Source organism: Hemitrygon akajei, chromosome 22, assembly GCF_048418815.1.
Source record: "Hemitrygon akajei chromosome 22, sHemAka1.3, whole genome shotgun sequence".
NCBI classification, from domain to species: Eukaryota; Metazoa; Chordata; class Chondrichthyes; order Myliobatiformes; family Dasyatidae; genus Hemitrygon; species Hemitrygon akajei.
In genome coordinates this window covers 42,158,322-42,173,413 of record NC_133145.1, presented here as the reverse complement: position 1 = coordinate 42,173,413, position 15,092 = coordinate 42,158,322, and the positions used below count along the sequence as shown (strand labels likewise).

The 15,092-nt window shown below is 40.5% G+C and overlaps 1 protein-coding gene and 1 non-coding gene across 2 annotated transcripts in view; both read left to right on the top strand.

The window, feature by feature from the left end:
* kif19 (kinesin family member 19) overlaps positions 1-15,092 on the top strand; it is a 204,280-nt gene that overhangs the window by 76,636 nt on the left and 112,552 nt on the right. The window lies entirely within an intron of this gene.
* Positions 6,074-6,177, top strand: LOC140715007 (U6 spliceosomal RNA). The gene has a single exon (XR_012096048.1). It is a non-coding gene; the product is annotated as a U6 spliceosomal RNA (small nuclear RNA).

Sequence of the window (15,092 nt, the reverse complement as noted above, 5' to 3'; positions counted from 1 at the left end):
CCTAGGACTATAGAAGAGGAATGGAACGGGGAGCAATTCCGTGCTAAATAGCGATGAGACTGGGCTTTACAAGCTAAGAGTTTTCAAAGTGTATAGATGTTAAAGCTACCTAACAGGAAACGGAGAATGGTAGTGAAAATTGTTTTCCTTCATCCTACCGGTAAATTGTTTTGAGTTTTGAGTGAGTTGCTCAGGTGCTCACTACATTTGCTATTAAAAGTTAATGATTTGAGCTCCGAGGCATAGGCCACAATTTCCAGATTTGCAGATAACACAAAAATTGGACAGATGGTAAACTGAGAAGAGGATGGTAATTGAATTCAAAAAGCAGGTAGCAGGTACGTGGAATGGATGGAGATGTGACAGATGAAATTAATAATGCTGACAACATGAAATACTATATTTTGGTAAGACGGCAATATAAGCTAGAAGGCACAATTGTAAATGGCTGAAGAAATAGAACAACCTTGCAGTACTTACGTGTTGTTGATTGAAAATGGCAGGACAAATGAGAACGTATTGAGAATAAAGTATAAACTTTATCAGATTTAGATTCTGTTGTTTATTGTCATATACACCAGGGTGCAATGAAATTCCTTGTTCACATGAAGTTCACAAAGTAAACAGGATACCTAGAAATAATAGATACAAAAACAAATAAAGTGAGTATCACAGAAAAGAAGAGCATGAAAGTCACATTGAAACCTTTGAAAACATTGGTTTTGACTTAATTAGGATATTGCTTTTGATTTTTTTCCCTCTACTCAATACTGCAATTTATTCAAGATTCAAAGATTAAAGTACATTTATTATCATAGAATGTATAAATTATACACCTTGAAATTTCTCTGCTTACAGACAGCCACAAAGCAAGAAACACAAATAACCAAGACCAAAACCACTATGCAGAGAAAGAGAAAGAAAAAACATACACAAATCACGCAAACAATAGAAGCAAGCCAACAGAATTCCAAACCAGACTGCATCCCAGATCCGCTGCCAGAGCAGCCGGAGTAGGCCCAAGCCTCTGTTCCAATTCATCACAAAACTGCACCGCAGCTGAGACAGTTCACAGCCTCAGCACCATGGAGAGAGCCAGCGAAATCAGCCCGATCCTTGCCTCCGCCCCCGACACTTGAATCCCAGTCTATCTGGGCCGATGCTTAAATTATCCAAGCACCAGGTAGTGCCTCACTCTAAGACCCAGATGCCGGTACAGTGGCACGCTTGGTCCGCGCAGCACGAAGATGGTCTCGATCTCACCAAATCAGCTTGGCACTTGCAGCAATTCAACCTACCACCTGGGTTAGGTGGACGACACCACATTGAGGAAGGACGTGAAGAACTTGGAAAGGATGCAGAGCATACTCTCTAAACTGATTTCAGAGATGAGGGACTTGAGTTTTGTGGACAGAGTAGAGAGGCAGTGGTTGTTTACCTGGTAACAAAGCAGGTCAAGGGGTGCTATAAAGATATTTAAAACTGTGAAGCATATAGACTAAGTGGAGAGAAATTATTTCCAGTGGTGGAGCACAGTTGACTTAGATCAAAGGCGATTGGCAAAGAACCAAAAATGACACGAGGAAAATCTTTATAGAGTGGGTGATCAGAATCTTAAATGTACTGCTAGGGTTAGTGTTGGAAGCAGGTTCAATTGCAACATTTGAAACGGAAAAGGTTATAGTATGTGAAAGGAAAGATTTACAGGGTGCTAGAGGTGGGACCAGCTGAATTGATTTACACGGGGCTTGGTACAGAGTCAACAGGCTAAATAGTCTTCTGTACTGTAACACTTCTGTGAAGGGAAGGCTGAAAGTAATGAGATGATCTAATCCCCAAAAAGTTCTGTTTAAAACAGGTTGAAAAACATTTGGTCATTTTAAACACAGTGAGGATGAAGAGAGAAGGAGTTAAGCAAGAAAGAGTAAGGGATTTAACTTCATGTCTCTATTTGTATTCTGAATAATTCCACCTCTTCCCCACTGAGTATTAATACTCCACATTTGCTATTACCAGTGTTGAGGAAAAGAACGTGGTCACATTGCCCTGTGCCTTTGAAAAGTTCCAGGGATGCTGTTAAGGATATTCTATAAATGTAAGTTGTTCTTTAAAAAGGTAACAAACTTCCTGAAATACATAACATGCATTCTTTGATTAATTTGAACACTTTCTATAAAGATAAAGCTGTCTAAAGTCATAGCAATACCAGTACCTTATGTTGTAGTGGCTGGCTGCTGCTGACAGTTGTTATAAATAGCTCTGGGGAAATGGCATTGAAATAAGGCTTTCCCTCACTTTGTTCCTTATGTCTGACAATTTCAGCTGATTGCTTCTTTCATGGGTGGAGAATTCAAAAAAAAAAGATCAATAAAATTTGTACTTCAGCTTGCAGATCACAGTAATAAGAAAATAATCACTTTCCAACTAGTGGTGAATTCAGAAATTCAGAGTAATTCTAAAGGCATCTTTAGGGATAACACAATTCATTAAGAGTGCTTTAGGATGCAAATAAACTTAACATGGCAATTATTTAATGATTTACAAAATTTTTGATAATATTTCTTTCTCTTTCTCATTTTCATTTCAATCAATGGTAAGGAGGGCGGACAAGTAGCTGCCTAATAAATAAATGCTGGAATTTACCTTGAAACATGTCCCTTTGCTTTTTCTGTGTTGCAAAGCAAATTAAAGTAAGACTGCACACCCATTCCTTTCCTTTGGGCTTCAGTTATTTTATTATACATCTTTATTTCAGTTATATTGGTGTACTGAGTAACAAATTGTGAGTATTTAACTTAATTCTCTTCATTTCCTCTTGATATTCAACACTAAATGTACTCAGTGATAAAGGATAGCCTGCTCACAATTTTCTTTTGTTACAAAGGGAGTGACAAGCTTAGGAACAGATCTCAATAACTTCATTTTTTTTTAGAAACAAATCAAATAGAGGCAGTGACTTTAGTTACACACAGAGTGGACTTGAATTGGACAATTTCATATACACTCAGTGGTCACTTTATTAGGTACACCTATACACCTGCTCGTTGCAAATATTTAATCAGCCAATCATGTAGCAACAACATTGCATAAAAGCATGCAGACTTGGTCAAGAGGTTCTGTTGTTGTTCAGACCAAACATCATAATGGGGAAGAAATGTGACCTAAGTGACTTTGACCGTGGAATGACTGTTGGTGCCAGATGGGGTGGTATCTCAGAAACTGCAGATCTCCTAGAATTTTCACATACAATAATCTCTGGAGTTTACTGAGAATGGTGTGAAAAACAAAAAAGGAACATCCAGTTGCGGCAGTTCCGTGGGTGAAAACATCTTATTGATGAGAGGTCAGAAGAGAATGGCCAGACTAGTTCAAGCTGGCAGGAAGGTGACAGTAACCACGTATTACAACAGTGGTGGGCAGAAGAAGATCTCTGAATGTACAACATGCTGAACCTTGAACTAGATGGGCTACAGCAGCAGAAGACCACGCGCATACTCTCAGTGGCCACTTACTAGGTACAGGGTTTGTGGGATCACCAGCACCTCAGATTCAATTCACCACCCTGATCCTCATTGCTGGATCTAAATCCTGCAACTGCTGGCTTGCTATCATCTTCTCAGGAGCTGGTAAGGTTGGGCACCAAATGCTAGTGATGCCCAGATGCTGAAGAATGAATAAATGTTTTAAAACTGGTTAATTGAGAGTTGATCCAGCATCTCTCGTAGTGCGTCTTCTCCCAGACACCTCCTTTGGTCTGGCACTACCTCAACTGGCTCAGGCCGACCTTCCTCTCAATACAGTTGCTCCCTTAGCACAGCACCATTGGCACTTGAGTACTGCCTGTTACGAGGTCATGTTGGGAAATACCCATAAAACCCACACGAGGCTCATCTTCAATATATTCAGTCTGAGATGTAGGCAATAAGCATAGATTGTTAGGCATCAGTTATCAAGGGGGGAGGTATTCTGATAACTAAGGAACTCTGCTTTGCCTCTAGATTAAGGGGAGAATCGGAATTGGAAAATGCTCAAAAGGCTGACAACTTTAAAATATTCCTTATCAGTAAACAGGGAGTTGATCAACTCCCTATATTCTGCATTGGCTATTGCTTTTGAAGTTAGCATTACAAGTTTCATGGAGTATAGTGACATGCTGTAAACCTCTTTGGAAGATGGTACCTAATTTGCTTCTCCTGACATGAGCAATGGTTGGTTGCAGAGAGACTCAGTAATTTAACAAAGTTACAACCATCAACAACCATCCTCAATGTGGTTTTTTTTTGTGTACCATTTCTAACTGAAGCCAAACACTAAGAGGTAGCAGATAGCAGTTGCCTGACTCCTGGGCATGTTGCCCATTCTTGCAGCTATTTTCATCCTGATCCCAGCAGCACCCTAAGTCATATTGGACATAGGCAGGGAGCGGCGGTGGTTTCTGGGCAACATGCTTTTATTTAGGGATTTAGTATGGAACAGACCTTTCCAGCCCAACAAGCCTTGCGCCCAGTAACCCATTATTTAACACTAGCCAAATCACTAGACAGTTTACAATGAGCAATTAACCTACTAATTGGTATGTCTTTGGACTATGGGAGGAAACTAGAGCTCATGGGAGAACATACAAACTCCTTACTGATGGCACTGGAATTGAACTCCAAACTCTGACATCCCAAGCTGTAATAGCGTTGCACTAACCGCTATGCTACCATGGCACCTAAATTTTACATTTCTATATGGGGCATTCTTTCTGGGTGATACAAATATCCTCAGGTGGAGCAGTCACATTCAGCCTCAGTGATTCATTGCTAAGGCAACAACAAATGCAGTGGATGTGTTGATTTTGTCTTCACTTTATTCATGGCATCTTTTGTATCTTGTTATACCCCCCAAAAATACCGAGAGTTTCCATTCTTCTTCAGGTGGTAAACCACGTTGGGCTTCAGAGATTCTTTATTGTATAGTTTTCTCATTTTATGTCTCTCCAGGGTCTTTTACGTCCTTGAAATACTTTGGTTGTGAGATGTTGCAGCATTTATTAGCATAGATGAAGTTTTAAAGAATTGGCAGGAAATTGCCGATTATTAGTGTGATCATTGAAAAATGATTGGGTAAGCACACTGCATTGTATTACAGTGCTTTTCTGGCCACTGAGAACTAACTGTAGTTCAAGGGGCATCCAACATCTTGGCAATAATCTTTGTCGATGCTAATACCAGATAAGCAAATGCTGAATTAGCTGGAAATTGTCATTAGAAACTTCTATTAGAAAGCATCTTCAATAGGCATGATTGACCTGTTCTCATGCAAGTTTAACAAGGGGTAAAATTTATTGTAGAATGAAACGTATAATTTGCTATTGATTCTGTGGAACGAAATTAGGTTCTAACTCATTATCAGGCTTTTTCCTCTGATTAGAACATCAGTATGAGTCTTGACTTTTTCCATACTGACAGTACTTGCCTACTAATGGATGTATTGAATTTATTGAGTATAGTTGGCTTGCAGGGGAACCAAGATACAAGTAGCTAATGAGTACTATCATTTTAAGCTAATAGATTCAGTTATATTCCTTTGTATTATATTAGATTTCATAATAATTTTCTGCATTACACTTGTTTTATTTCAATGTTCTATTACTTCATTTACCTTTAGCACCAATGGCCACAATTACTCTTTTGAAAACTAGTTATTACAACTAAGATTGCTGAATATTGATGGGGTCCTCTATTGAAAAGAAGCTAAATCTTAACTAGATTGGTTCAGACTAGATATCTGCTTGGGTGTAAAATTAAAACACAGCCTGCCTTAAGCCTAGGTTTTTACAGTTCTTCTCATATATGGTGGTTAATGTAAATGTAACAATTTAAAATATGCTAATGATCTGTTTGAGAACAAAACTGAAAAAGATCAAAAAGAGAGGAAACATAATCAAGTGATGACTGCTACTAAGTTTAGGAATTAATAAGTTATTTAAATGATATTTAAAACACCCTTAACAAAGGGTGAGGTGACAGAGCATTGGAGGATGGCTAACGCTGTTCCATTGTCTAAAAAGGCTCTAAAAATAAGCTGGGTGTTCGCTTCGGCAGCACATATACTAAAATTGGAACGATACAGAGAAGATAAGCATAGCCCCTGCGCAAGGATGACACGCAAATTCGTGAAGTGTTTTTTTTTAAAAAAGAAAAAAAAAGCTGGGAAATTATGGGTCATCGAGCCTGACATCAGTAGTGAGCAAGTTATTGGAAAGGTATTCTAAAGGACTGGATTTATAAGCTTTTGGAAAGACTGGGATTGATTAAGGATAGTCAACATGGTTTTGTGCTGGTAGGTTGTAGGCCGTGTCTAATTGAACTTATAGAGGTTTTCAAGAAAGTTACCAGGAAAGTTGATGAAGGCAAAGCAGTGGATGTTGTTTTTGTGAACTTTAATAAGGCCTTTGACAAGGTCCCACATGTGAATTTGGTCAAAAAGGTTCAATCTCTTGGCATTTAAAGTGAGGTAATGGGATTAGACATTGGCTTTGCAGGAGAAGCCAGAGAGTGATAGTAGATGTTTGCCTCTCTGACTGGAGATCTGTGACAAGAGATGTGCCACAGCGATCAGTGCTGGGTCTGTTGTAGTTTGTCATCTATATCAATGATCTTGATGCTAATGCAGTAAATGGGATCCACAAATTTGCAGGTAACACAAAGATTAGGGGTGTAATAGACAGCGAAGAAGGTTGTTAAAGGTTACAGCAGGAACTCAACTAGCTGGAAAAATGGGCTGAAAAATGGCAGATAAAATTTAATGCAGACAAGTGTGAGGTGTTGCACTTTGGTAGGACCAGGCAGAGTAGGTCTTACACAGTGAGCAGCAGGGCATTGAGGAGTGTGGTAGAACAGAGGGATCTGAGAATATAGATTCAGAATTCCATGACAGTGGCATCAGAGGGTAGATAGGATCATAAAGAAAGCTTTTGGCATATTGACCTTCATAAATCAAAGTTTTGAGTACAGGTGTTGGGGTGTTATGTTGAAGTTGTAAAGATATCAGTGAGGCCTAATTTGGAGTATTGTGTGCAGTTCATGTCACCTACCAACAGGAAATACATCAATAAGTTTGAAAGAATGCAGAGAACATTTACAAGGATTATTGCCAAGACCTGAGGACTTGAGTTATAGGGAGAGATTGAATAGGTTAGAACTTTATTCCCTGGCGTATATAAGAATGAGGGGAGATTTGGTAGAGGTATACAAAATTATGAGGGGTATAGATATGGTAAATGCAAGCAGGCTTTTTCCATTGAGGATGGGTGAGATTAGAACTAGAGGTCGTGGGTTAAAGGTGAAAGGGGAACTGTTGAAAGGGGAACTTCTTTACTCGGAGGTTGGTGAGAGCATGGAATGAGCTGCCAGCAGAAATTCTGGATTCTGGTTCGATTTCAGTAGAGAGGATGGGAGGGTTATGGAGGGCTATGGTCCAGGCGCAGATCACTGGCACTAGGCAAGTTAATAGTTCAGCATGGACTAGATAGGCCAAAGGGCCTTTTTCTGTTCTGTACTGTTTTATGACTCTGCAAACATTCTAGCCTACTTGATATTTAAAGCAACAAAAAAGTATAATGAGACAAAGCTGTAGAGAGAAAGGGTCTTAGATAATCAAGGAGTCAAATTAATTTGAGGGAAGCTAAGAAATAGGGTTGGAAAGCACCTATAGGTGCTTAGGTGCAAGGTTGCATATAGGTTTCAAAAATGAAACTGTTCACCTGATTAACAAGGCTAAGCAGAAACCCTTAGAAATACTCAGCAGGCAGACAACACCGGAGGAGAGAAAACCAGTTAAAGTTTCATGTCAGTAAATAACCTTGATTAGAACCGGAGAATATCAGAGAAGACAACTGAAAGATGGTAAAAACTATTGGACACCAAAAAGATAGGAGACAAATAAAAGATAGTGTTACCAGAACAGAACATGGAATATTTTATGTATGATATTGATGCACCATCAATAACTCTCTGAGACGTGAGGCGAGATATCGGCTTTTGTTGACTGGAAGAAAGAACAAGCAGCAATTGACCACCATGCTACATCCTGGAGACTGAGAGGCAGGGCTCAGGCCCCAATCGCCTTTATACCGGGGTCTGTGGGAGGAGCCACGGTCAGTGGGAGGAGCCACAGGAGCAGTCAGCGGGGGGGGGGGGGGGGGGGTGGCGTGTCCAGACAGGTATATGTAGTTCACCACAGATACGTACAAATCACCTGGTCGGAAAACATGATGAAATCATCACATAAGCAATGCTTGTTAGGAGTTCCTTGCTATTCCTGGTAGAATAAAGTAAATATCTTTGCTTGGGTTCAGATCCTGTAATAGGTATTCTAAATTGAACTCTAGTAGGTGTGAAATTCTACTTTGGGATATATTAGAATTGGTGATGTGGTGGGGAAAGCTGAAACAAAAGGAATAATAAAGATCAGCATTAAAATGGCCAGAGGTAATTCCCAGTTTTGAAAACGTTGATAGTGAGTTTTATGCAGCTACGATATCAAACTAAAGGAATATAGAGATTTCCAGGTAGCTGCTTTGGTCATTCACTCTTATAGCTGCACCTACTTATTGTTAATGCAAAGTTAAAGTAAATCAAATGGCGCAATTCTGTAAATAGTGGTACAAGCCTGACCCTGATATCGGTCAGGGTCTATCCAAACCAGAAACCCTGGATCAACAGTCCTGTGCGTGTTGCACTGACAGTGCGAACCAGAGCTTTTACCACCAGTAACTAGCAGAAACTCAAGAAATGCAGCTATGATCTACGCAAGGTCATCAAGGCAGCAAAATGACAATACAAGGACAAAATTCAGCCACAACTCTCCACCAACAACACACGCAGCTTATGGCAAGACCTGCACATTATTGCAGACTTCAAAGTTAAACACAATGGTGCTGCCAACATTGCTGCCCCTCTACCAGATGAGCTAAATCTTTTCTGCGCTTGGAGTGATGTCGCTGACACTGAGCCCCCGAGGAGAGCTGTCGATGCGACCTGCACCTTGGTCATTTCTGAGGCTGAAGTACGCCGATATTTCCAATGAGTGAACAGCCGCAATGCTCTGGAACCGGACACCAGCCCAGGGCGGTTACTCAGAATGTGTGCGGCACAACAGGCTGGTGTGTTTTCAGACATTGTTAATCACTCCCTCTCCCAGTGCAGAGTGCCCTCCTGCTTCAAAGCCTCTACCTTTGTCCCTGTACCTAAAAAGACTGAGGTAACATGTCTGAATGACTGGTGTCCTGTCGCACTTACCTCAATAATAGGCAAATACTTTGAGAGGTTGGTCAAGGATTACATCTGCAGCATACTACTACCTGGACTGGATCCCCTACAATTTGCCTACACTACCGTGGGTGACAAGTGAAGTCAGAGCCAAAATAAAAGCAAAAGAGAGGGCATACAAGGAAGCCAAAGCTAATGGGAAGATAGAGGATCGTGAAGTTTTTAAAACTTGCAGAAGGAAATTAAGAAGGTCATTAGGAAGGAAAAGATTAATTATGAAAGGAAGTTGGTGGCTAATATCAAAGAAGATACTAAAAGATTTTTAAGTATATAAAGGGTAAAAGAGAGCTGAGGGTAGATATAGGACCAATAGAAAATGACACTGGAGATATTGTAATGCGAGACGCAGAGATGACAGAGGAACTGAATGTGTATTTTGTATCAGTCTTCACAGTGGAAGACATCTGCAGTATACCGGACATTCAAGAGTGTCAGGGAAGTGAAGTATGTGCAGTGAAAATTATGACTGAGAAGGTGCTCAGGAAGCTTAATGGTCTGAGGGTGGATAAATCTCCTGGACCTGATGGAATGCACCCTCGGGTCCTGAAGGAAGTAGCTGGAGAGACAGCAGAGGCATCAATGATTATCTTTCAAGAATTGATAGATTCTGGCATTGTACTGGATGACTGGAAAATTGCAAATGTTACTGCGCTATTTAAGAAGTGTGGGAGGCAGCAGAAAGGAAACTATAGACCTGTTAGCCTGACATTAGTGGTTGGGAAGTTGTTGGAATTGATTGTTGGGGATGAGATTACGGAGTACCTGGAGGCACATGACAAGAAAGGCCAAAGCCAGCATGGTCTCCTGAAAGGAAAATCCTACTGCAATTTTTTGAAGAAATTACAAGCAGGGTAGACAAAGGAGATGCAGTGGATGTGGTGTACTTGGATTTTCAGAAGGCCTTTGACAAGGTGCCGCACAAGAAGCTGCTTAGAAAGATAAGAACAAGTGGAATTACAGGGAAGTTACCAGCATGGGTGGAGCATTGGCTAATCAGCAAGAAACAGAGAGTGGGAATAAAGGGATCCTATTCTGGGTGGCTGCCAGTTACCAGTGGCGTTCCACAGGGGTTGGTGTTGGGACCGCTGCTTTTTACGATGTATGTCAATGATTTGGACTATGGGATTAATGAATTTGTGGCTAAATTTGCCAATGATACAAAGACAGGTGGAGGAGCGGGTAGTGCTGAGGAAACAGAGAGCCTGCAGAGAGACTTAGATAGTTTAGGGGATCGGGCAAAGAAGTGGCAAATGAAATACATTGTTGGAAAATGTAGGGTCATGCACTTTGGTGGAAGAAATAAACAGGCAGACTATTATTTAGATGGAGAGAGAATTTAAAATGCAGAGATGCAAAGTGACTTGAGAATCCTTGTGCAGGATACCCTGAAGGTTAACCTCCAGGTTGAGTTGGTGGTGAAGAAGGTGAATGCAATGTAGCCATTCATTTCTAGAGGTATAGAATATAAGAGCATGGATGTGATGTTGAGGCTCTAAAAGGCACTCGTGAGACCACATTTGGAGGATTGTGTGCAGTTTTGGGCTCCTTGTTTTAGAAAGGATATACTGTATACTGACATTGGAGAGGGTTCGGAGAAGATTTACAAGAATGTTTCCAGGAATGAAAGGATTACTGTTTGAGGAACATCTGGTGGCTCTTGGGCTGTATTCCCTGGAGCTCGGGAAAATGGATGGGGGTGATCTCATAGAAACATTCCAAATGTTAAAAGGCCTGAACAGATTAGATATGGCTCTTATTTCTCACGGTAGGGGAGTCTAGATAAGAGGGCATGACTTCAAGATTGAAGGACATTCATTTAGAACAGAGATGCAGAGAAATTACTTTAGTCAGAGGGTGGTAAATCTGTGGAATTTGTTGCCATGAGTGGCTGTGGAGACCAAGTCATTGGGTGTATTTAAGGCAGAGATAGATAAGTACTTGATTAGCCAGGGCATCAAAGGGTATGGGGAGAAGGCAGGGGAGTGGGGATGACTGGAAGAATTGGATCAGCCCATAACTGAATGGTGGAGCAGACTCAATGGGCTGAATGGCCTACTTCTGCTTCTATATCTTACGGTCTTATGGATACAACTGATCGACAGATGACACAATAACCACAGCTCTACATACCGTCCTTACATATGTGGAGAAGAAGGATGCTGATGTGAGAATGCTATTCTTGGACTACAGTTCAGCATTCAACACCAGAATTCCCTCCAGGCTTGACAAGAAGCTCAGGAACCTTGGCTTTCACCCTGCCTCGTGCAGATGGATCCTGGACTTCCTGTCAGATTGCTGGCAGGTGTTAAGGATGGCTCCCTCACCTCTGCCCCTCTGACCCTCAACACTGGAGACCCCTAACGGCTGAGTCTTAAGTCCCCTCCTTTACTCTCTGTACACACATGATTGTGTCACCACCCACAGCTCCAATCTGCTACTTAAATTTGCAGATGATACTACATTAATTGGCCTTATCTCAAATAATAATGACGCAGCCTACAGAGAAGAAGTAATCTTTCTGACACAGTGGTGTCACGAAAACAACCCCTCCTTCAATGTCGCAAAAATAAAGGAGCTGGTTGTGGACTACAGGAGGAACGGAGACCGGCTAGCCCCTATTGACACCAATGGATCTGGGGTTGAGAGGGTGAACAGCTTCAAGTTCATCACCGAGGACCTCACTTGGCCTGTACATACCGGCTGGGTGGTGAAGAAAGCACAACAGCACCTCTTTCACCTCAGACGGTTGAAGAAATTCGGCATGAGTCCCCAAAGCCTAAGAACTTTCAACAGGGGCACAATTGAGAGCATCCTGACTGGCTGTATTACTGCCTGGTATGAGAACTGTACTTCTCTTAATTGCAGGACTGTGCAGAGAGTGGTGCGGACAGCCTAGTGCATCGGTAGATGTGAACTTCCCGCTATTCAGGGCATTTACAGTGACAGGTGTGTAAAAAGGACCCGAAGGATCACTGGGAACCCAAATCACCCCAACCACAAACTGTTCCAGCCAGGAAACAGTACCGCAGCATTAAAGCCAGGACCGGCAGGCTCCAGGACAGTTCTTCCACCAGACCATCAGACTGACTAATTCACACTGACACAAAATTGTATTTCTAAGCTATATTGACTGTTCTGTTGTACATCTTACTGTACATACTATTTTTTACAAATTACTATAATTTTCACTTTGCACATTCAGACTGAGACATAACTTAAAGATTTTTACTCCTCATGTATGTGAATGATGTAAAAAATAAAGTCAATTCAATTCAAGCAGAGAATAAAAGTCTGAATTCACAGCAAGCTCTTATTATGAGAAAATAAACTCAATAATGCCTTAAACACAGCAGGCTTAGTACATATAATGTCTTATGAATTGTGTCTGATATCATCTGGAGATGGCACATCAATCAGTTGAGGGAACCAGAATTAATTGTTAGTGAATAAAGATGGCCTGAGCTGACAGAACCACTTCCTGCAGTCCCAGAGTCAACTCCTACCACCACCATAGAGGCCACAGAATCTGAGATTGTTCCTCAACCACAAGACTCACCTGCTAAGCAGAGTGATCCCCCTTATTAGGAAAGATGTTATCCCCAGGAGAGTAAGAAAGCCTCCACTGCGATTAAATCTTTAAGCCTGCATGGGACAATTAAAAATTTCCTGTGCCGTACATGTCTGTATAATGTTTGTATTATCCAATATACTCTGTATACAGTTGAGATGCATTCTATATTGAGTTGGAGTTTATAGCTAAGCAGCGAGGAGTGATGTGTATTTAATATTTCAGTAATATGTAAGTAACATTTTAAATATATTGTTTGATAAAGCATTCCTTGCTGTTTACATTATACGTTGCAGGTTATATGTAAAAGTACGTAAATGGCGTACATCAGGACACTACCACGTGATGTGTTCATGCCCCGCTTAAAGTAAAACTAAGAACATGCACAAGTTATCCCAGCTTTGTGCTTCCTTTAAGTTAGCTTTTATGCTTTGCAGTTACAGAACTTAACAGTGTTGGTAGGTTAATTAGCCACAGTAAATTGCCCCTAGTGTGCAGATGAGGTAGAACTAGAAAATATGTTGGAAGGGAAGGGTGTTGATGGGACTGTAGGAAAATTAAAAGGGTTCGGGTAGGATTAGTGTATAAATCAGTGCCTAATTTTTGACATAGACTAATTGAACTGGAGGGCCTATTTCTGTATTGCAACTCTCCTTGATTCTATTACTCAACTGAACTTAGACCTAGATTTGTGTTATCAATAAACCAAGACTGTTTAAATTGGGAACTTTGAGTAGTCATTCCAAGCAGAAAAGATTGCGTGACATACCAAACTCACGAGAATCATTGAACTGAGGGGAATTTCCAGGAGTTTAAGATGTTGTCCAAGCGGTAAGGTAGTGGATAGTGTAATGCTTGATAGTGCCTGCTGTAAGATTGGGGTTCAAATCCCACCGTTGTCTGTAAGGAGATTGTACGCTCTCCCTGTGACTATGTGGGTTTCCAACAGGTGCTTCAATTCTTTCCCACATTCCAGATGTACTGGTTAGGGTTAGTAAGTTTGTGGGCAAGTTACGTTGGTGCCAGAAGTGTAGCGACACTTGAGGGCTGCTCCCAGCACTTCTCAGGTTGTGTTTATTGTTGTTGCAAACAACACCTTTCAATGTATGTTTAGATGTGTATGTGATGAAAGACCATATGTTTATAATGTTTTATAAACATTCTATATTTGGACATATATTGTTCCGAATCCTTAGCAATTACAGAACAATATCACCTAAGGCACTATTTTGACCATAGAAATGGCTGATTCAAACACTCCAATAAGATCAAAATAACTTTTTTTAAAGGGGGAATGATCATTTCTATGTGCTTACTAATGTGGGCTCATACTAGATTGAGTCAAAAATGTGGCTTGAAGATCAGAAGCAAATAATTTTGAAGAATGAGAGAGTTAGTCACCAGAGCAGTGATTAAGTTAGAGACTCATCCATATATGAAAACTAGCTTAACTTCAATACTTATTTAAATATTTGAACTGGACTTTCCGCTCTGATAACCTCTGGATCAATAATTTGGGATTATTCAACAATATCCAAAGTCCACATGAAAATCCAATATGAGTGCTGGAAACGTAAGGGTTGTAATTTCAGATTTTATTATTATTTTAAATTTACAGTAACATTAAATAAGATGGTTAGCTATTTAACTCTGTGCCTGCTGAAGTTGGCATTTTACAATATGGGCACATCTCTGGTGTGTGGTTTAGATTTGAAAATAACTGGCCCATTCTTTTTGTTGAAAATTCTCTGAAACACATTCTCTATGTTGTCCACTTTGTTATTTTGATTTTCAAGGGAAGTTGCCTGGTCACAGTTGGGAACATAATTACCGACAGTTTACAGCCAGAGATGTTGGTTCAAATTTGCTTTGTTTCAGGAGGTTTGTTCAAGGGTGACCTTCCATGACCGATTCCGTCAGTCCTGCACATTCTCTCTTTGCTTTTGTCTTGTTCTTTGGTGCACAGTGCACATTTGCATTAAACTGATTGGATTTTAATGACAGTCATCTGTCAGACTGTAGGAGATGGAGTTTGTGCTAAATCACAGATGAATACATTATCAGTGGGTAGATCTGTTGAATATAATTAATAAATGAATTTTAAGATGGGGGTGGAGGGGAAGGGTTGAACATAATCCGTGAAAAACATTTTAATATAGAATGAATCTTGTGGAGAGCAATGAACTGTAAACATGATTCCTTAAGAT